The sequence below is a fragment of the Elephantulus edwardii genome, unplaced genomic scaffold (assembly GCF_000299155.1).
Source record: "Elephantulus edwardii isolate Elephantulus edwardi_28Jun2011 unplaced genomic scaffold, EleEdw1.0 scaffold00202, whole genome shotgun sequence".
Taxonomy (NCBI): Eukaryota; Metazoa; Chordata; class Mammalia; order Macroscelidea; family Macroscelididae; genus Elephantulus; species Elephantulus edwardii.
Genome location: NW_006399952.1, coordinates 3649582 through 3672701, shown reverse-complemented (window position 1 = coordinate 3672701; position 23120 = coordinate 3649582).

Here is a 23120-nt window from a genome sequence, read left to right as displayed (position 1 = left end):
TTCTGTCTTTTAAAATGAACTTTTTCTTAAATTAAATATTTAATGCAAGAGATTTAGAGTAACATTTGGGATATAAGAAGAATGCCAAATCATGTTGGAATTCTGCCTGCATTTCCAGATGTGGGGGTCTGGTTTATCAAATTCAGTGGAGAAAGAGGGAAAAAAGAAAGATGAGTTGATAGACTGATTAGAAAGGAAAGTATCTAGAACTGTACTGGGGGTGTTGGGGATGGTAAAGTCGGAACCAACCCATAACCGACCCTTTAGCGAGTTTTAGGTCACATAAAAACATTCTTGTCAGAGTCCTTAGAAAATTAGATAAAACATAACATACATTCTTTTAGATCTGTAGGTGAACTCCCAAGCAAGCAGGAGATATCTCAGAAGATTAAAATAAAAGAAGGGATTGAAAAGTAGAGAGAGAATTGCCTATAGCAGTTTAAATTGGGGTTAATTGCCCTCTTAGGTAACCAGGGTATTTGGGTTTCTATGTCCACATGAGGGCAGTAGAGGTGGTAAAGAGTTGGAACTGACAGCTCTACCTATATATAACTAGAACCCTTGAAAGGTAGTATCTTTCTTAAAAGAAAGGATTAGAAAACATTCACCCATTAGCACAGAAAGATGGCAAAGAAAGATTGTTTGAGTAAGTAACTGCTAATTATTTCTCACTAACATTTATCCTATGATGAGTTTGGGCTTCCAAACTATTCTACTCGTGTGATTGTGATTTGCAACTCTTCAAGTTAAGATATTACCATATGAAGACATCGCAGGTCAGTGACACAGGGAGATCTCTGGGAGAGAAGAAGCACACATGCCATTAGCTGTAAAGGAGTTTCTCAGGGGACTTGTATTAAATATATATGAACACTTAGCAAAGCTCTTTTGCTTTATGCTTAATCAGGATCCTACACCTGTATTATCACCATCTGGCCTCTGTTCCTTTGGGCTTGAGCCAGTGACCTATCTTACTGCCCATCAGTCTTGGATTCGTCAGTCTCTAAAGCCAGCAGCCTGCCAGTCATAGGTTCATTGGACCTCACAGCTGTGTGAATGAAGAGAATACTCTATCCAGACATCTAGCCCTCAGATTTGGGATTGTCACTCTTCATACATATAAGGGAGCTCTTGTGGCCTGGTGGTAAGAAACTGCACTGCAATCCCAAAGGTATGCAGTTTGAATCCACTAACTACTTCACAGGAGAAAAATGAGCAATATCCTCTTGTGCAATTAACTACCTCTGAAAACCCACTGGAGGGTCAGCAATGGGTTGGTTCCAACTCGACAGTACATAACAACAACACATATGTGAGTCATTTCCTTGAGATAAATTAATCTCTATCTTTCTCTCTCTCTCTTTGTCTATCTTATATCAACATCTATAGTAGCAAAAGTCAAGAAATTGAAAATAGGGGAGCTCTGGTGGCCTAGTGGCAAGGAGCTGCAACTACAATCCCAGAGGCACATGGTTCGAATCCACCAGATGCTCTGCCGGGAAAAGGAGGAATAATCTCCTCCTGTACCAGTCAGATCTGATTTGACGGTACACTCACACAAAAATAAAAATAAAAAAATAAAAAAAAAATTGAAAATAAATCCAACTCCCAGTCTGGTTGATAAAAAAAAAAAAAGAAAGAAATTTAAAGACATGTTGCTGGACACACCTGCTGTCAAGAACCCATTTCCAGTGCTAAAGAACAAGGGTATCTGTTTGAAAACCAAGATGTATCTGATTCAAGGCATATTTTTTCAATTGCTTTATGTATATCCAAAAGTTGAATAAAAACAACCGTACGTGTGCATATATATATGTATGTGTATGTATTTGGAAGCAGGAGTGGCATCCACTTCCTAAATAACCTGCCTCTGGAAACCCTGTGAAGTTTGATAAATGTCATTAGTTGTAGAGGGGCTTCAAGGCTTTTTGTTCATAGGGTCATTATGAGGCGTGCTCATCTCGAAGGCAATCAACAACAACAACAACATGTGTATATATAGTTGTGTGTGTGTGTGTGTGTGTGTGTGTGTGTGTAGAAAGAGAGAGGAAACTCCTGTATTTTAACATCTATGGTTCACTGTTTTTGCTTCTAGAAAACCAGAGATATGTCCAGAAGAAAGGTGTTAAACTCAAATAGAGGTAAGAGCATTGTAGAAAACCAATGCAGAAATGGAGAGTGAGAATCGTTGGACAACTTGAAGAATATAATCAGTGTCACTGAATTGCACACATTGTTGAATTGTTTGTTGTGTGTATACTCAATAATAACAGCAAAAAAAAAAGAAAAATCATTAAAAAAGAAACAGTTGTAGATTAAGCCAGTAAACACATACTAATGCATGCAATTAGTAATTATTTAACACAAGAACAATATTAACAACTCACTTAAACTAAGCCAATTAGTTGTTGTTGAGGTCATTCTGACCCAAGGCGACCCGTGTGTGTCAGGGTAGAACTGTGCTTCGTAAGAAGTTTTTTCCTTCAGTCCTAAGAGCTTAGAGTTTCATTTTTTGTTTTCCTGATCAAACTCACACCGCACCGATTGAAAAAACAGAGTGCTGATCCCTTCTATGAGAAGACATGGTTGACCATGTAACTTTTGCACTTTTTTAAAAACGTGTGAGAATAAACTCAGCTGGGAGAGGAAAATTAGATACGAAGGTGATTGATAAACATGGAATGAAAATAAAGAGGTTGACATGGATTTTAGTACATAAGTTTCTAAAACACTGTTTACTCTGGGAATATTTCTTTCTTGATATCTGGTAGAGGATAGTCCTATATTAACCTGTTCCTTTAATTCTCTCTTTTAAAAAAAATCCTGGATAAATTGCGCTATTGCAGTAGAACAATAGTAATTTTTTCATAAGGTTTCCAATGGCTGAGATTTTTCATAAGTAGATCACCTAGTCTTTCTTACAAGGAACTAAAAACCTCTAGTTTGGTTAGCCATGAAGAGCATCAATTATTTGCACCATCTATGGATATAGCAACTCATTTGGGGATATAAAAAGTGAGACTGAAATATAGGACAATATATAAAATAGTCAAGGGGGAAAAGATAAGTTATGTTATGGTTTGAGAAAGGAGAAAAGTTATGATCATATGGGTTAATTTAGACTTCATCAAATTACATATGCAACACTCTTGGCACCAGCAGTCAGGAAATCAAAAGATGAATTGCACTGGGAAAATCTGCTTTCAGGGACCTCTCCAGAGGACTGAGAAACAATGATGTCAGTCTAGAGACTAAGGCGTGCATGATGCAGGCCATGGTCTTTTCAATTACTTGCTATGCATCAGAGAGCTGGACAATGACTAAAGGTGAAAGAAGAAGAATTGATGCCTTAGAGTTGTGGCACTGAAGAAGAGTCTTGAACACACCGTGGACCACTAAGAAAGCAAATAGGTCTGTCTTGGAGAAGGTGAAACCAACTTTCTCCAAGGAGGCTAGGATCTTGAAATTCCATCTCACATACTTTGGGCACATGGCCAGGAGGGACTGGTCCTTGGAGAAGGACATCATGCTCTGAAGGGTGGAAGGGCAGCAGAGGAGAGGAAGACCCCTGATGATATGGATTGATATAGTAACTAGTGCAATGGGGGTAGGTGTATTGGAGTCAGTGAGACAGGCTCAGGATAGGGCAGGCTTCAGAGCTATTGTCCATAGGGTCACTATGAGTTGCAGGCAACTCAACAGCACATAACAACAACATTAAAAATTTGAGGATAATTAGATTAAGGTGTATTTGCTCAAAGCCATGGTCTTTGCAATTATTTGCTATGCATCAAGGAGCTGGACAACGACCAAAGATGACTGAAAAAGACTTGATGACTTTGAGTTGTGCTGGAGAAGAGTATTGAACATACCATGGACCACCAAGAGAACATGTCCTGGAGAGGGTGAAACCAGGCTACTCTTTGGTGGCAAGGATTATGAAGCTCTGTATCACATACTTTGGGGTGTGAGCTGAGAGTGGATTTGGCCTCATATTTAAATAGGCTTTTGGGCCCTCAGCCTGTGGCCCTTGGGCCTGGTTTTTATGAATCTCTTGAATAAAACAGTCTTGGAAGCAGGAGTGGCATCCACTTAAAAAAAAAACAACCTTCCTCTGGAAACTCTGTGAACTTGGAGAGAAGATGAAAGTTTTGTGTTCAAGACTTTCATTCATAGGGTCCCTATGGGTCGTCTATGACTCTGCGGCACTTAACAACAACTTAGCATCACATACTTTGAGCATGTTGCCAGGAGGGACCAATCTTTGGAGAAGGACATCATGCTTGAAAGGGTGGAGAGACAGTGCATGAGAGGAAGACTCTGGATGACGTTGATTGACTCAGTAAATGGAGTAATGGGGAGTAAATGTGTTGGAGACAACGAAATTATCTCACAATAGAGCAAGGTTCAGCACTATTGTAGATAAGGTCACTATGAGTCATAAATAACTTGAGGACACATAACAACAATAACAATAGATTAAGGTGTGCCTGATCCAAGCCAATTACTTGCGCTAGGCATCTGAAAGTTGGATAGTGACTGAAGATGATAGAAGAATCATTGCTTTTGAGTTGTATTGGATAAGAGTATTGATATTCCATGGACTACCCAGAGAACAAACAAGCCTGTCTTAGAGGAAGTGCAACCAGTGCTCTCCCTAGAGGCAAAGATGATAAAAACTTCATCTCATACTTTAGGCAGGTTGTGAGGAGAGGCCTGCCCTTGGAAAAAGATATTGTGCTAGGAAAAACGAGACAGTCAGAGTAAGAGAGGAAGCCTTTCAGCCAGATAAATTGACTTAGTGACAGCCACAATGGGCTCAAGGATATTTATTGGAGATGGTAAAGATGCCACAAGATAGAGCAAGATTCAGATCTGTTGCTCATTGGATCACTATGAACTGCAAACAGCTTGATGATGTTTAACAACAACAACAGAAGTGAAGGTGTTCAGATTGAGTCTCCAATGCTTTGGACATATTATCAGAAGGGATTGGTTCCTGGAGAACTGTACCATGCTTGATTAAGTAGAGCACAAATGTAAAAGAGGAAGACCCTTAATGAAACCATTGACACAGCAACTTTAACAATGGTCTTAAACATATCAACAGGACTGAATAGTGTTTTCTTTTGTTTTATGTTGTGTCACTATGTATTAGAATCTACTTGACGGTATCTAACAACAACAACACACTAAAATAATAGAAATGGAATAAGTAGCTCATAAACCAGAAGAGAGAAGACTAGGTAGTGTTGTCAGGAAGAAGAAACCACAGATCTGGGAGGAATTTTCTACCCACCCTGACCAATGCTCATGGGGAAATCCAAGCCTGAGAAAAGAAGGTATTTATCCTTAGATGACAATATATCCATAATGGGTCTCAAAGAGGCCAAAGCCAGAGCAATTCCAGGGAACTGAGCAGCCTGAGAAGAGACACAAACATTCCGGCCCCAAGATTACAGATGGGATGAATAAATATTTAATTGTTCAGGGTGTCAAGACAGCTGTTTCTCTTAAGCGGTTTATATAGTTGATGCTTGAACTATACATGTTCCATACTGTGTCTGTCAATTGCATTTAAAAATTTAGCATTTATTTTTAATTTTTAAAAGTAATGTTTGATTTAGAACATTTGAAAAAGAAGTTAATTTTTTCCTAAGAAATTTTGTATTGAAAGTTTAGAGAGAAAATACTTTTCATCCCATAATTCATATTTCATAACCTTGATTACAATCCTCACATTGTATAGATGCTTTTCTTGCTTCCTCTCTGTTTCCAGTTCCATTCATTCCTCTTTCCTACTTCTTCCTGCTTTAGCCCTCGCCAAATGCTTCCTTTTAAATCCCATTTGTTCACTTTTTAGGCCTGCCTATTGTTTGTTTGAAAGTTGGGCAAGAAGGGTGGTTTCAGTTCCATGCTTCAAAGGTGACTCAGGACCATTAATCTCAGGGGTTCCACTAGTCTCTATCAGATCATTAAGTCTGAGGTTTGTTATGGTTTTTCCCCTAATGAATCTGAGTTTCTCCCAATCTAACAAAGATCTGTTGTGATCCCTTTTAGAGCAGTCAACAGTGGTAATTGGACGTTCACATTAGTTCTTCAGTCCTGTGGACTTTTATTTTCTTCACTATTATTATACTTGGACCAGGAGGCAGTCGTCAGAACAGAGCAAGGGAACACTGCATGGTTCAAAATTGGGAAGGGCGTACGCCAGGGATGCGTCCTATCTCCATACCTTTTCAACCTATATGCAGAGCAGATTATCCGGGAGGCTGGACTCTATGAGGAGAAATGTGGGGTCAAGATTGGTGGACGATTTATCAACAATCTGCGTTATGCGGATGACACAACCCTGCTTGCTGAAACTGAGGAGGACCTGAAGCGCCTGCTGCAGAGTGTCAAGGACTGCAGCCTACAATATGGATTGAGGCTCAATGTCAAGAAGACAAAGATTCTCACCACTGGACCAATTGGCAGCATCAGGATGGATGGTGAAGAGATTGAGATTGTACACAGCTTTAGTTTGCTTGGCTCCATAGTCAACAGTCTTAGCACCAGCAGCCAGGAAATTAAAAGGCACATTGCCATGGGAAAGCCTGCTGTTAGGGACCTCTCCAAAGTGCTGAAGAGCAATGGTGTCTCTCTGGAGACTAAGGTGCATCTGATACAGGCCATGGTTTTTGCAATCACTTGTTATGCATCAGAGAGTTGGACAATGACCAAGGAGGATAGAAGGAGAATTGATGCCTTTGAGCTGTGGTGCTGGAGAAGAGTATTGAGAATACCATGGACTGCTAGGAAAACAAACAGATTTGTCCTGGAAAGGGTTAAACTGGGTGGCTCCTTGGAGGCAAGGATCCTGAGGCTCCGTCTAACTTACTTTGGACATGTTGTGAGGAGAGACCGGTCCTTGGAGAGGGACATCATGCTTGGGAGGGTGGAGGGACGGTGCAGGAGAGGAAGGCCCTCTATGAGGTGGATTGATTCAGTGACTGGGATAATTGGGATGGGAGTGTCAGAGACAGTGCAACTGGCACAGGACAGAGCGGAGTTTAGGGCTGTTCTACATAGGGTCGCTATGAGTCGCAGGCGACTCGACGGCACATAACAACAACAACAACAACCACAACATTACTTCTCTAAACAGAGAAAGTCTAATGTTTGCACCTCTTGTTGTTGTTGTTATGGACCATTAAGTCAGAACCAACTCAAAGCTAACCCTCTGGTGGGTTCAGAGGCAGTTAACTGAACAGGAGAAGATTGCCCAAACTTCTTTTGTGTAGCAGCTGGTGGACTTGAATTGCATGCCTTCAGAATTGCAGGGCAGCTTCTTGCCACTAGGTCACCAGAGCTTAGAGAATTCAATTTCTTAATGCCATTCTGCTTTGGGGTCATAGTCTCTAGAGACTTGTGCTACTAACCCAAGGGCCACTTGTTTGTCAATTGGAATTCAACAACTCCATGGGAAAAAGATGGACAATCTCCTCCCATTTAATTCACAACCTTGAAACACCAATGGAGGGTCAACTGTGAATTGATTCTGACTAAAACAATGAGTGAGTGGATGGGTGAGAGGTCAACAATTTCAGTAACTCTTCTATAAAATACAGTGTAAAAAGGAATTGTTTATTGTTTCAATGAACCATGGCACTGAACTCTTTTTTTCCTTCTGTGTGTGTGTTTTCTGAAGAATTTCAGTTAATTACTTAATAGTTGCTGTGAATTTTATTTCAATTCATAGTAGTCCTTTGCAGGTCACAACAGAACTGGGCTCCAAATGATTTTCAATGGTGGATTTTCCAGAGATCCTCAGGCCTTTTCTTCCAGCATTCCTCTGGATAAATTCAAGCCTCCAGTATTTAGGTTAAGTACCTGAAAGTCTTAACTCTTCCCAACAGTCAGAGACTGCTGTTAATTTTATTTTATTACCACTACAACTCTGGAATTTTCTTATCCAATTGTCTATTTACAATGGGAATCACTGGAAAAGGCGGGTAACTAGGATCTAATTTTATAACTGCTGGTCTGTTTGTTTTGTTTTAGCCAGTTTTGGCAGGCGTGGTTGAACAAATTGAAACCCTGCCCCTAAAACTTCTAACACTTAAATAATCAAAATATCCTCATTCTTTTGCTCTGCCAGAAATCTTTGTGATAATGTTTGTGTGCAACCAAGCTGTGGGAAAGAATCTACACATGTTTTTCAGGGATTCAGAAGCCATTCATTGAAAATTAATTTCCCGTGGCTGATTAGAGAAGAATCTTTTAAGAAAGATTCATCAAAAGCACATGAAAAATTTTCATGACCTTCTGTGAGGTATAAAATTAACATTGAATATACTCTGAATTTACTTTTGAGCAGGCTCCATAGATAACTTTATATTTCCTGAATTAGTGGTTATCATTTTCAAAAATCTTTGCCTCCTGCCTCCCAAATGTTTGCTTTGCTCTCAATCTTTAAAAATATTTCAACCTTATCTAACCTCAGTTTTTTCCCCTTCAGCTTTCTCTCCAAAACCAGGATGAGGGACCCAGCAAGATAGCTTATCAACTACTTTCTAAAATATGGAATATGATGTTTTACTAAACTACAATATATAACTTTTCTTTTGGCACTTGCTTTTAATTAATATACCTTTAAGTTATTTATAAAAGTCTCTGGATGGGATGGGCAGTCTCCCCCTGTGTGATTTACTGCCTCTGAAAACCCACCGGAGTATCAGGTATGCGTCGGTTCCAACTTGATGGTATATAACAGCAACAACCGGCTGGTACAAACAGTTAATGCTCTGATATTTTAACTGAAAGGCTGTACGACCCAGAGCCACATTGGAAAAAATTCTCAAAGACCTACTTAAAAAAAAAAAATTAGTGGGACCCAAATTCCATAGAGTTTCAATAAAGCCAGCAACTGACTTTAACAGGAACTTACTTATTTGTTTAATCCACTCTTGGGGTTCTTTTTACAGAATTTAACTCATTGCTGTCCAGTTAATTCTGACTCCTATAAGACAGTACTCCTATAGACAGCCCTCTAATTTTCTTTGCTTTTAAAATGTATTTCGTTAATGAGGCTATACACCACAAAACACAGATTTAGCAGCTTCTTTACGTACAATTGAAAACATGACATTGATTACATTCTTTAAGTTGTGTAACCATTTTCATCTTTCTTTTCTAAGTTATTCTTTCTGTATTAGCATAAACTCACTGTCTCTTAAGGATTGTATCTATTTTAAAAAAAGATCTTATACCTATTTCTTAAAGAACTCAAGGCAGATAATCATTAGTTAAGCCAAACTACTGTTAGATTTTTAGAACACTTTAGGGAATATTTGTGATTTAAGGGTAAAAAACTATCTCAGGACAGTAGTTTCAGAGGTTAATCCAGCCTCTGTGAATCCAGAAAGTCTGGATTCCTTTAGAATTAAAAAAAAATTATTGTACAAATAATTTTTTTGAAAAGATTAATACAAAATTGGTTCCAATGAGGCAGAGGTAAAACCTACTGAAATGTCCAACTTTTTCAGACTGTTTACCACTCCATCATTTCTACACTGATTATTCCTTCTCCCTTGAACCCTCTCACCCCTGTCTATGTACTTGGGTTCTGTAATTCTCTGTAATGCCTCACAGAAATTAAAAAAAAAACTATAAGGGAAATGGCTCTTTCACTTGTAGAGGTAGCAAGTCAAGTTACATGCAGTGCAGTTGGACCTTCCAAGAAGATTCTTCTATATAGGATCTCAGGTTGGTATACCACACTTCCAGGAGAATGAACGTTAGCAACTTGGGTCATACCTTCTAGTGAGGTGAGGATCCAAGTTACAGCCCACCTTCATGCTACCTCATTTCACAACAAGTAACTCACTTGAGAATGAAGTTGTAAGCACAGATTAAAAGGGTAGAATTTACAATACTTTGAAAAATGGAAGGCTATGAACAGAAGCACTGGTGGCTTAGTGGTAAAGTGGCGGCACAGCCTCACATGAACATGGCACAGGATAGAACAGTTCAGCTCGGTTTTTCACAGGGTCACCAAGAGTCGTACTCGACGGCAGCTAACAACAACAACAACAGTCTTTTTGAGAGCACAACCATAGGGCTCTTCTCCCGAGTTGCTGCTGGTGTGTTCGAACTGCCTGCCTTTCAGTAAGCAGCTGAGCACTGAACCACTGTCACAGAAATTACAGCCCAAAAACCTTTTCACAAGTTCTTTCCCTGTCACATGACGTCTGTAGGAGGCTCAAGGCATCCAGCAAAAATAGCCTGCAGCCACAGGTTTTCTGAACCTTAGAGAAAAACAGTCAACGATTCACAGTAAAGAGCAAGCCCCTTCCCTGAGGCAGTCAAGACCTCAGTCACTGAATCAATCCATCTCATTGAGGGTCTTCCTCTCCTCCACCCTCCCAAGCATGATGTCCCTCTCCAAGGACTGGTCCCTCCTTGCAGCATGTCCAAAGTATGTCAGACAAAGCTCTAGAATCCTTGCCTCTAAGGAGCAGTCTGGCTTCACCCTCTCCAGGACAAACTTGTTATCCTCGCAGTCCATGGTATATTCAATACTCTTCTCCAACACCACCGTTCAAAGGCATCAACTCTCCTTCTATCATCCCTTGTCATTGTCCAGCTTTCTGATGCATAACAAGTAATTGCGAAGACCATGGCCTGTATTAGGCACACCTTAGTCTCCAGACTGACATCGTTGCTCTTCAGTACTCTGGAGCGGTCTCTGACAGCAAACTTTCCCAATGCAATTTGTCTTTTAATTTCCTGGCTGCTGGTACCAAGAGTGTTAATTGTAGAGCCAAGCAAACAGAAGTTATTAAAAATCTCAATCTCTTCATCATCTATCATGGTGAGAATCTTTGTTTTCTTGATGTTGAGCTTCAATCTGTATTGAAGGCTGCAGTCCTTGACCCTCTGCAGCAAGTGCTTCAGGTCCTCCTCAGTTTCAGCAAGGAGGGTTGTTTCATCTGCATAATACAGATTGTTAATGAGTCTTTCTTCAATCCTGATGCCACATTTCTCGTCGTAGAGCCCAGCCTCCCAGATAATTTGTTTTGCATATAGAGTGAAAGATATGGATATTAAATATATTCAATATCCAAAGCACTTTATAACAAATCTTGGAGGAAAGAGAGAATATTCTTAAAAACTGCCTCACCATCTAGGAGTGGTCATGAGTTTCTATACTTAGGTGGTGGTGGTTGTTGTTTTGTACCATTGAGTCATAACCAACTTATAGCAGGCTGTCCAACAGGTTTTCTGAGGCAGTTAATCGCACAGTAGGAGATTGCCCAGATATATATATTTTATTTGAACTTAAATGTATTAAGTCTTTATATAGTTTTTTAAAATCTAAACACAGACACACACACACATACACACATATGGTTTATTTGAGCAGTTATTCATAGTCACACAGCAAAACCATTTTGTCTCAAAAACAAATGACTCGATGCAAGGCAGTTACAATGAGTTATAAAGAGAAGAGGAAGAAACAGTAAAAGTTAACCTTTGGCTAGTCTCAACAAGGTTGATTAAAATTATGACATCCCCTTGTTTCTGAGTTCAAAGAGCCTAGTTGCACAATAGTTAAAGCTGTTAATTAAAGGTAGATGGTTTGAATCCAGGAGCACCTCTCCAGGCAGTCTGATCCTGCACAGGTGACGGTCTGGGGGACCCTGGAGGGCAGCTCTCCTCTGTCCTACAGGTTTGGCTGAGTCAGAATCAACTTGCCAAGATCTGACTACCTGAGTATTTCGGTGTCCCCCTTCATTATATAGTGCCTAAATTCTTTGCACAAAATAAACCTCCAACAGCAACACAGTTATTGCAATTATCTTATCGCAGAGGGCAGGGCTGATTTAATGATCACCTCTTCACACATTATTTCTTTTTATCTGTCCTTAGCTGTATTTCACATTCATCAGTGAACTTTTTTTTTTAATATTACTATTGTCAAAGAGAACAGTTTTTCTTTTCTTTTCTTTCTTTTTTTTTTAATTTTTGTGTGCGTGTACCGTCAAATCAGATCTGACTGGTACAGGAGGAGATTATCCCTCCTTCCCCGGCAGAGCATCTGGTGGATTTGAACCGTGCGCCTCTGGGATTGTAGTTGCAGCTCCTTGCCACTAGGCCACCAGAGCTCCCCAAGAACAGTTTTTCTTACCCATGAAATGTTCCTTCTCCTGTGGCATTTCCCCCCCCTGAATTATTTTTCTTCTTCTTGTGTGCCATACAGTCAGATCTGATGGGCCCAGGAGGAGATTGCCCATTCTTCTCTAATGGAGCATCTGGTGGATTCAAACTGTGCACCTTTGGGATTGTAGCACAGCTTCTTGCTGCTAGACCACCAGAGCTTCCTAATTATTTTTAATACTAGAAGTCAGCCCTAATTGTAATTTATATACAAATAACACATGCATGGTACAGCTTTTGCAAACATTGCAAAGTGCTCCCAATGCAATTCCTTTGTGAGCAGTTTGCTGTGTGCAGGCCCATTGTTTAGGTGATGGTTGTTACGTGCTGTTGAGTCAACTATGAAGACTTTATGAACAATGGCTCTAAAAAAAAAAAAAAAAAACAATGGCTCTGAACCTTGTCTTATCCTGAACCAACCTTACTGTTTTTGATAAAGCCGATCCCATTACCACAGACACTGTGTCAACCCATCTTTTCCAGAGTCTTTCTCTCTTGTTCTGACCCTTTATCTTTCTAAGCATGATGTCCTTCTCCAAGAACTGACCCCTCCTGACAGCATGCTCAAAGTATGTAGGACGGAGTTTCAAAATCCTTGCCTCCGAGGAGCAAACTGGTTTCACTTTCTCCAGAACAGACCTCTTTGTTCTCTTGACATTCTATTGAAGGTTCATTAGTGATCTCCAGCACCACAGCTCAAAGGCATTGATTCTTCTTCTGTCATCATTAGTCATTGTCTAGCTCTCAGATGCATAGCAAGCAATTGAGAAGACCATGACTTGGATCTGGCACATCTTAGTGTTAAGACTGACATTGTTGCTCTTTGGGACTCTGGAGAGGTCGTTGGCAGCAGATTTTCCCCTAAGCAACTTTTCTTTTGATTACTTGACTGTTGGTGCCAAGGGTATTTGAGCAAGAAGAAATTGTTAACAACTCCAGTATTTTTACCATCTATCCTGGCTGACTTTGAGAAGAATGGGAATCCCAGAACACTTGATTGTGCTTGTGTGAAACTTATACTTGGACCAGGAGGAAGTCGTCAGATCAGAATAAGGAAACACTGCATGGGTCAAAATTGGGAAGGGTATGCATAAAGGATGTGTCCTATTTCCGTATCTTTTCAATTTATATGCAGAACATATTATCTGGGAGGCTGGGCTCTATGAGGAGAAATGTGGCATCAGGATTGGAGGGAGACTCATCAACAATCTATGTTATGCAGATGACACAGACTTGCTTGCTGAAACTGAGGAGGGCATGAAGCATTTGCTGCAGAAGGTCAAGGACTGCAGTCTTCAATATGGATTGAAGCTCAACATCAAGAAAACAAAGATTCTCATCACTGGGCTGTTTGGCATCATCGTGATAGATGGTGAAGAGATTGAGATTGATCACAGGTTTAGTTTTCTTGGATCTACAATCAACACTCTTGGTGCCAACAGCCAGGAAAAGTCTGCTGTCAGAGACCTCTCCAAGGTACTGAGGAGCAACAATGTCAGTCTGGATACTATGATGTGCTTGATGCAGGCCATAGCCTTTGCCATTTCTTGCTATGCATCAACGAGCTGGACAATGACTAGGGATGATAGGATAATTGATGTCTTGGAGTGTGATGCTGGAGAAGAGTATTGAACATGCCATGGACTGCTAGGAGAACAAACAGGTCCATCCTAGAGAGAGTAAGACCAGGCTGCTTCCTGGAAGCATGTATTCTGAAGCTTCATCTGACACACTATGGACATATTGCAAGGAGATACCAGTCCTTGGAGAGGGATATCATGCTTGGGGGGGGGGGTAGAGGGACAGCACAGGAGAGGAAGACCATCGATGATATGTATTGATTTCATCAGTGGAGTAATGGGGATAGGCGTGTCAGAGACAATAAAGTTTACAAGAGATAGAACAGGGTTTAGGGCTGTTGTACATAGGGTCGCTATGAGTCGCAAGCAACTCAACAGCACATAACAACAACATGATGCTGATAAAAGACGTATGGTTGCTGTGATGCTAAACACTGTGACACTGATGTGACAAATGTGGTAATGGTTACCCCTGGTGGACAGTTTGGTGGCGCTCCTAGATTAAAACATGCTTGGAAGCAGGAGTGGCATCCACTTCCGAAATAGCTTACCTCCAGAAACTCTATGAACTTAGAGAAACGATGAAAGTTATACAAGTGTTCAGGTCTTTTGTTCATAGGGTCGCTATGAGTCATCTACAACTAGACGATACTTAACAATAGCAATCATGATGCTGCCTATTGGCCCAGTGGTTGAGGATCTTTGTTTTCTTGATGTTGAGATACATGTAGTCCATATTGAAGGTAACAGTCCTGAATTTTCTGCACTAAGTGTTTCAAGTTCTCCTCAGTTTCTGTGAGCAAGGTTGTATCATCTGCATAATGCAGGTTGTTGATCAGTATTCCTCTAGTCCTGATGACACATTCTACTTCAGAAAGTCCAGCCTCCTGTATAATACGTTTAGCATATAGACTGAAAAAGCATAGAGAAACACTCTTTTATTGATTTTGAACCACGAAGCATTTCCTTTCTCCATTTGGACAACAACTTCTTGGTCATTGTTGAGGTGGGCATCTATATTTCAATAAGTATCATGACCACAGGTAGACGGCAAGAGACCTCCCTGCTGAACTGTCAGTTAATTATCAGTTGATCTCAGTAAATGGGGAAGGCAAGGTTCACTCTAACAGGTTAAACATTAGCCAGTGGTTGAGCTTTTCCCCTTCTCCTTCCTCTTTATAAGGCTCGTTGTAACCAGTGTACTTCTAGCCAGTTGACTTTGATTTTGTCCTAGAATTAGCATAGTCTCCCTGAAAGTTGGACAGTGACTTATGAATGACAAAAGAAGAAACAATTCTTTCGAGCTGTGGTGTTGGAGAAGAGTACTAAATAGCCATGGACTTTCAAGAGAACAAACAGGTCTCTTGTGGAGAAAGTAAAACCACATTTCTCCTTGGAGGCAAAGGGAATCCCACATATCCAGGCATGTTGTTAGAAGGGGTTGCTTTTTGGAAAAGGGTCAGCGTAAGAGAGGAAGAGATGGATGATGAGATGGATGGACACAGTGACAATAGGCTCCAGTGTGCCAGAGATGGTAATGGCACAGGACAGGACAAGGTTCAGATCTGTCAAGGGATCCCTGTGAGTTGTAGCTAATCCAACTGCACAGAAACACAACAGCAGCTCTAGATGCATATATCATAACTGCTCAAAATTAAACTTATATTTCAATTTCTTTCCATTTTTATTATTTTAACACCATTTCCTGAGAAATCTGTCAATTGCTGTTTCTTGGCTTCTCTTATTTAACAGTATGTAGGGCTAACTTTATATATTTAACTAAAAATATATAAATGCCAGCCCTATTAAAATGGAACAAAAACTTAAAGACATTTGTGAAGCAAATGAAATCTGTCATTCTTCAGGATTTATACACACTCTTCTTTCCAACATTTTCAATTGTCTGGTTCCTATCTAATTAAAAAAATGTTTCCAGAACTCACCTGACCAAATCTTTTCAGAGCTGTATACCTAGTTTTCAATAATGTCTACATTTCCTATTGCTGCTGTAACATGTAGCTGCTTAACACAACATCTATATATTATTTAGCATCCTTTTGTTTGTTTGAGACTTGATGATTTATTTTTAAAAAGAGAATTTTTATTTTATACTGGTTTACTTACAAAGTTTGTGTATATTTTTTTTTCACACTGGATCTTTCCCATTTCCTTTACCTGCCCTTCCTCCACCCATCAAACTGTGCTACTCTAAGATTACCCCCCTGCCCATCCTCATCCCTGTACTCCTACCTCCCCCCCTTGAATCCTCATACACATTTTAGTAGTTATCTGTTTCTACAATAATGGTTTTATACAGTATTTGTCCTTATGGGACATTTAACATAACACTAATCTTTTTTTAAATTTAAATTTATTATTAATTTCAGTAAAAATTTACAGACTTTGGATTTCCATTCATTCATTGTTGCACTTTTCTCCCCCCCCAACCCTCCCCCTCTTGGAAAAGTAAAAGACAAATTCTTTTATTGTTTTACAATCTCTCCCCCAGATCCCTCCACCATGTAGCCTTCGCTCTAGACTCCTGTCATGACAAAAATACCTAATCACATATCTCTTTTAAACAGTTTTCTCCCTCATCTGTTTCACTGCAGTATACATTATTGAACCCATCTTTCTCAGTCTCTCCCCAACCCCGATGTCAGTCCTGTTTTACAACAGTGGCACCATGCAGTATTTGTCCTTTTGGACTGAGATACTTCTCTCAGCATAGTGTCCTCCAGAGTCACCCATTTTGAATAATATTGCATGAATTCCTTGTTTTTCAATGCAGCATTGTATTCCATTATGTGAATATACCACAGCTTCTCTATTCATTCGTTTGTTGATGGACATTTAGGTTGTTTCCAACTCCTTGCTACTGTGAACAAAGCCACAATAAACATGGGTGTGCGTATATATTCTTGGATGTCAGTTATGGTCTCTTTGGGGCATATTCCCAGGAGTGGAATTGTTGGGTCAAATGGTATCTCTATTTGCAACTTTTTGAGAAAACGCCATACTGCCTTCCACAGTGGTTGCACCATTTTACACTCCCATCAACAGTGAATAAGGTTTCTAGTTTCTCCACAACCTCGTGAGCATTTATTGCTTGCTGTTCCGTTAAATTTTGCTGTTCTGGCTGGGGTGAGATGATATCTCATAGTTGTTTTAATTTGTGTCTCTCTTAGAGCTAGGGATTTTGAACATTTCTTCATGTGCTTTTTAGCCATCTGAATGTCTTCTTTGGTGAAGTGTCTGTTTATATCCTGTGCCCATTTTCCTATTGGATTATTTACCTTTATCTTGTTGTGGTACTCAATGATCATCTTTTTGTAAGTCAGGAATTGGTGAGCTCTTAGTATCCTGAAAAGCATCATCAAAGTATTGGTACGGCCATGATCTTCTCAATTACTCACTATGCATCTGAAAGTTGCACAATAAATAAGGATGACAGAAAAATTATCAATGTTTTTGAGTTGTGATGTTGGAGAAGAGTACTGAATACTCTTTACTGTCAAAAGAACAAACAAATATGTCTTGGAGAATCTGAAATCGGAACGCTCCTTGGAGGTAAAGATGGTGAAACTTTGTCTCACATCCTTTGGGCATGTCATTAAGAGAGACTAGACCTTGGAAGAAGACATCATGCTTGGAAAGGAAGGGTCAGTGAAGGCGAGTAAGACTCTCAACAAGATGGATCAACACAGACACTTTATCAATGGGCTCAAGTATATCAGAGATAATGAAGATGGCACAGATAGGGCAAGGTACAGATCTATTATTCATTCATAGGGCTGATATGAGTCCTGGTCAAATCAAAGGCATCTAACAACAACCAACCTAGGCTTTTAAGAAAGAATCTGCTTCTAGGGCTCCTATGAGCTGTGGATAGCATTTAGTTCTATTTGCTTGTAGTACTGAGGCCTCTGCTGGCTGGAGCTCATTCTTACCTTCTAGAAGCTGCCCATAGTCTCTGGCTCCTGTCATCGTTTCTGCATTTTTAGAACCAGCAACGAGTGGTTCAGTCCTTTAGTTTCAGATCCCTCTGACCACGCCTTCTGCCTCATCCTCCCTGCCTTTCTCTTCTGTTGTAGTTCCCCAACAGAATCTCCTTCTTTAATCTCCTTCTAAGGGCTTATGCCTTGCCTTGGACCTGCTCAGATAACCTCCCAGTGTTGACGTCAGCTGATGGGAAATCTGAGTTTCACCTGAACATTTCTTCATAACAATAACTACACTGGTGATTGAATAAGAAAGTTCTTCCCCTTTGTACTCACATTTTACTAATTTATGAACTCTCTGGTTAAATTAATTACGTAAAATAATAATAAATTCATCTGACAAGTGATTTGTACAACAGTGCAGCTTGGATAATAGAATTTAAAAAATGTGATTATACCAGAAAACAACTTAGTTCTTTGACAAGTAGGAAAATTGTTCTCATAAGCTAGAAAAACTTTTTCTTAATATTTCTTTTTGGCTTCTCTTTACAATGTAATGGCTATGAGAGAGATTACTTATATTCAGGCTACACTATTCACATCCTTCTCATCACCTTCTACCCACAGTCAAGCAATAGGCAAACATTGACTTGGAGCATTTGTCAATTCCTGTAGTGAAAATATATCCCCCCCCCCCAAATCTTAACACCAAAGCCCATTGCTGTCAAGTCATCATAACACCATCACAACCTACTTAAAGCTATTTGAATTTAACATCTGTTGTAAAGGATGTAGTAACTGATGTTGAGTCGGGAAGAAATAGACAAGAACAAGGAGCATAGTTCCTTTAAGTTATTAGATGTTGAGCTGAGTCATAGGGATCGCGTGTTTAACATGAAAAAATGTTGCCAGGGCCTGTACCATTCTCACAGTGACTGGCATGTTCAAGTCCATGGTTGTAGCCACTGTATTCCCGATCGTAATTCAAGTGCTTTCCTTCCTAGGGCCTCATCTTCCCACCTGTATCACCAGGATCTTCTTTCTGGTCTTGGGCAGGAAGTTCCACTGACACCTGTCCATGCTGAGTGACCCTGTTGATATTTGAAATACCAGTGGAAAAGCTTCCAGTATCACCACAACACACAAGCCACCACCACACAACGCACTGGCACATGGGTCGTGGACATCTGTTAGAGAATGTTAGAGAACTAACATACAAGGTACAGAACAACAAAACAAAAAGACATTGCCTCTGGTGGCATAGTCTTCAGTGTGTTGCACTGCTGACCAAAAGGCACAGCATCTCCAGGGGTTAGAATTCACCTCAGCTCCAAGGAGAAAGATGGTACTCTCTTCTCGCTTGAATTATGGCCTAGGAAACCCAATGGAGGGTTTCCTATGAATAGATCTGGACTCGAAGGCATTGGGTTTTAATATCTTTGCTTTTAATAGTGAGTGTGTTTAACCACTGGCTCATGAAATCTCCCCATCAATAGAAAAATTAAAGCCACCAGCTCTCAGTGTTGGCTCCCAGTGACTCTACCACACCACTGAAACACATCCATGGAACCATTTGCAAATGAAGAACTAGACATACAGGGGAGCTCTGGTGGCCTAGTGGCAAGAAGCTGCACTGCAATCCCAGAGGAACACGGTTCGAATCCACCAGACGCTCTGCCGGAGAAGGAGGCGCAATATCCTCCTGTACCAGTCAGATCTGATTTGACGGTACACGCAACACAAAATAAAAAAAAAAAAAAAAGAACTAGACATACAGATCCCCAAAAGACTCTTTATCCTCCCAACGTGTTACTGCTATCCTATCTTCTCCGTAATTTTGAAGTGAAAAAAAAAATGTTTATTAATTGCATGTTTGCAAAGTTTAAAGCGCTACTGTAACAATCATCCAAACAGCCATAAACATTTAAAATTGTATTTAATTACTATTAATTATTTGTTGAGACTACCTTGCTTCTTTTACAATTTTCTTTCTTTTTAAATGTTGTTCTATTCCTCTTCCTTTTCCAGCATGGCTTTTCTAGCCTGTCTTAGAGATAATCGAGTCTCACTTTGGCTAAGCTGTGCCTAACTGAGGGGACACTGGTGGCATAATCTATCATGAGTTGTGCTGCTAACCCAAAGGCCACGCTTCTTCAGCAGTTCAAATCCAACAGCAGGGCTGAGGGACAAATACAGGCCATCTCCTCTCGTGAAATTTACAGCTCTGAGCTGTTATTTGCATTCATGGCACAGCCTTTGTGCAAGAAACGGTTGGCTAAGACCGTGTTCTGGAGAATGTACAGGCATGCCCCATCATAGGAACAGAGATCTTGTCAGAACCTGGAATATATGTCCTAGTGAAGGTTCATTCTTTACATTCATTCATGCTTTACTTCTTCATGTGCACATTTTGCAAAGAGGTGACATTTGTTGACCACAATTGCTGTTTCTATGGGCCATGTTTTCATCTCGTCACTGTTTTTCTTTGAGTCAACACACACTATCCATTTTATTGGCTTTGAGTCCTTGATTTGCAAGTGAAATGGTGTGTGCTGTCTCAGACGTATGTTTGCAAGTTCTTAACTCTGCCTGGAGTGCTTTAGTTGGTTCTGAAACCATTCTCTAGACCCCTGTGACATCCCTGCCACTTAATTGCAGATCTGTGGTGAATCCAATGGCACTTGATATTTTGTAACTAGGTTTTGTTTCCTTTTTTACCCCTGGCGTCTTTTGTAATCTTGTCATTTCTTCCCTGCAATCACTGTCAAATGCACTTGAAAACATACTTTAAAATCTTACTGATTAGTCATCTCAAAGGAAAAGGCCATCATCTTGCTTTCTCAACTCTGGAGTAATAAAGTACTCAGGCTTTTATAAAAGACAGCATACACTAAAAGCCAGGCTTGTGCGTAAGTACATATTACTTGGTTTCTAGGAGAATTACATAAACACAGTGTCAAGGTTGAGAGAGGGTAGTGAATGATGGAGGCTGTGGAGGAGGGTCACAGGCAGCCCTATCATTCCAGAGGGAATATAATTTAACTTTGAAAATTAACTACATGCATTATAAAAGATATAAATGTAAGTCATGGCTACATTTGATTCATGATAATGCAAAATCACCCAATTTTTCCTACATCAATAGAAAAATAAAAACAACAATGGAACATCTAACTTGTAATGATGGCAAATGTTTTGGTATGTCCCTATGAAGACCTGCCTGTTCCCATCAACAAACATAGGTTTGTTTTGTTTTTTTAAGCTTTGTTGTTGTTATGTGCCATCGAGTTGACTTCAACTCACAGTGACCCTATGAACACTGGCTCTGAAACTTTTCTTATCCTGAGCCAACCTCACTGTCTCTAACACACCTGTCCCGCTGTCAGTCACTGTGTCAATGCATCTCATGCAGGGTCTTCCTCTCCTGCATTGTCCTTCCACCCTTCCAAGTGTGATGTCCTTCTCCAAGGACTGGTCTCTTCTGATGACATGCCCTTAGTATGTGAGACAGAGCTTCTAAATCCTTGCCTCCAAAGAACACACTGCTTTCACCCTCTCCAACACAGACCTATTTGTTCCCTTGACAGTCCATAGTATGTTCAATACTCTTTTCCAGCACCACAACTCAAAGGCAGGAATTCTTCTTCTGTCATCATTAGTCATTGTCTAGATGTCTGATGCACAACAAGTAAGCTTTAATATACACATTTGTTGTTGTTATCCATTGTTGTTGGGTGCTGTCCTGTCAATTTTGACTCAGAGTGATCCCATGTGAAAGCGTTGTTAGGTGTCATTGACTCACCTGTGACTCAGAGCAACACTATATACAAGGAATTTAAACTCTGCCCTATCCTGTGCACTCCTCATCATCTCTGATATCCTTGAGTCTATTGTTGTAATCACTGAGTCTTCCTCTTGTTAGGCTCCAAATTGAATTAATCAGGCAAAATAAGAGGAAGCTGGGTGGGAAGCATATTAGAGCAGATACCAATGAGCTAAGGGAGGCCTGGGAACTCATATTAGCCAATAGAAGGCAAAGGTCAAATGGGGTGGGCAAGCTCTATTATCTATTCTCTATTATCCATTATCTGTTATCTATCATCTATTATCTATTATCATAGTTTACTTTGCCTTCCCTTGCTATCTTTTTTTTTTGCTTTTTTTTTCTATATTTTATTAATTTTCATAAACATTTACAGAGATTTTGGGTTTCCATTCATTCATTGTTGCACTATTCTCTCTACCCTCCTCCCAGTTTGTTCTTGTCCAAATGCCACAGTGCTTGTCAAAGCCAGTTCTGATTAATCTTCTTTGTCAGTGTGTCCTTTGCCATTCCCTATCACTCCTCCCTGAGAGAGACTTCACTCTGAGTCATAAGGAAAAGGGGATGGCGTATTCTCTTAGCTACTTCCTGCTGAAAAGGGACGCTGTGGGTTTCAGGGTGAAGATCTTCTCTCACTACTCTAAAGGGCCCCTTTGGCAGTAGGAAACACATAGACTATTATGGAGATTGATTTTGGAATTTAGATGCACTCTTATTGATTGTGCTTGGCCGTACATGTTCATATCCTTGAAGATGTATCATGGGGGTGTTGCAACCTAGAAGACACAAATTTGACTAACAAGTTATAAGTACATGAGTCCAGAAATTATGGAAGCCCTTGCTATCTTTTGAAATCTTCTGTTCAGATCTTTCATGTCTTATTTCTTCCCTTTGCTTTGACTTCTCTCTGCATTCTAGTGCAATATTTAAAGTTTCTTTCTTTCTTTTTTTTTAGAGTTTCTTCTGACATCCATTTTGGTCTTATTTTCTACCTCCTCTGTCTTTGTAATGACCTTTTGCACTCTTCCTGAATGATATTCTTGATATCCTCCCACAACTCATCTGGTATTCTTTGCTCATTGGTGTTCAAGGCCTCAAACCTGTTCCTGAGATGGTTTTGAAATGAACTGTGCAAGGAGTTGCAGTTAGAAAATCAAAAGGACTGAACTCACTCACTCAGCTCAAGGAACTGAAGGACAAACTTAAACCTCGAGTTGCAGTACTTAAGGATGCTTTTGGCAGAATATTAAATGATCCAGGAAGTATTAAAAGAAGATAGAAAGATTATACAGAGTCATTGGACCAAAAGGAATTGGCAGAAGAATTGCATGAAACAACATATGAGCAAGAGCCTATGGTGAAAAAGGAAGAAGTTCATGCTGCTTTGAAGGAATTGGCAAAAATAAAAAGCTTCAGGAAGTGATGGTATACCAGTTGACGTATTTCAACTACCAGATGCTGCCCTAGATGTGCTCACCAAGTTGTGTCAAGAAATCTGGAGAACAACCACTTGGCTAACTGATGGAAAGAGATCTATATTTCTTCCCATTCCAAAGAAAGCATGGAAATTACTGA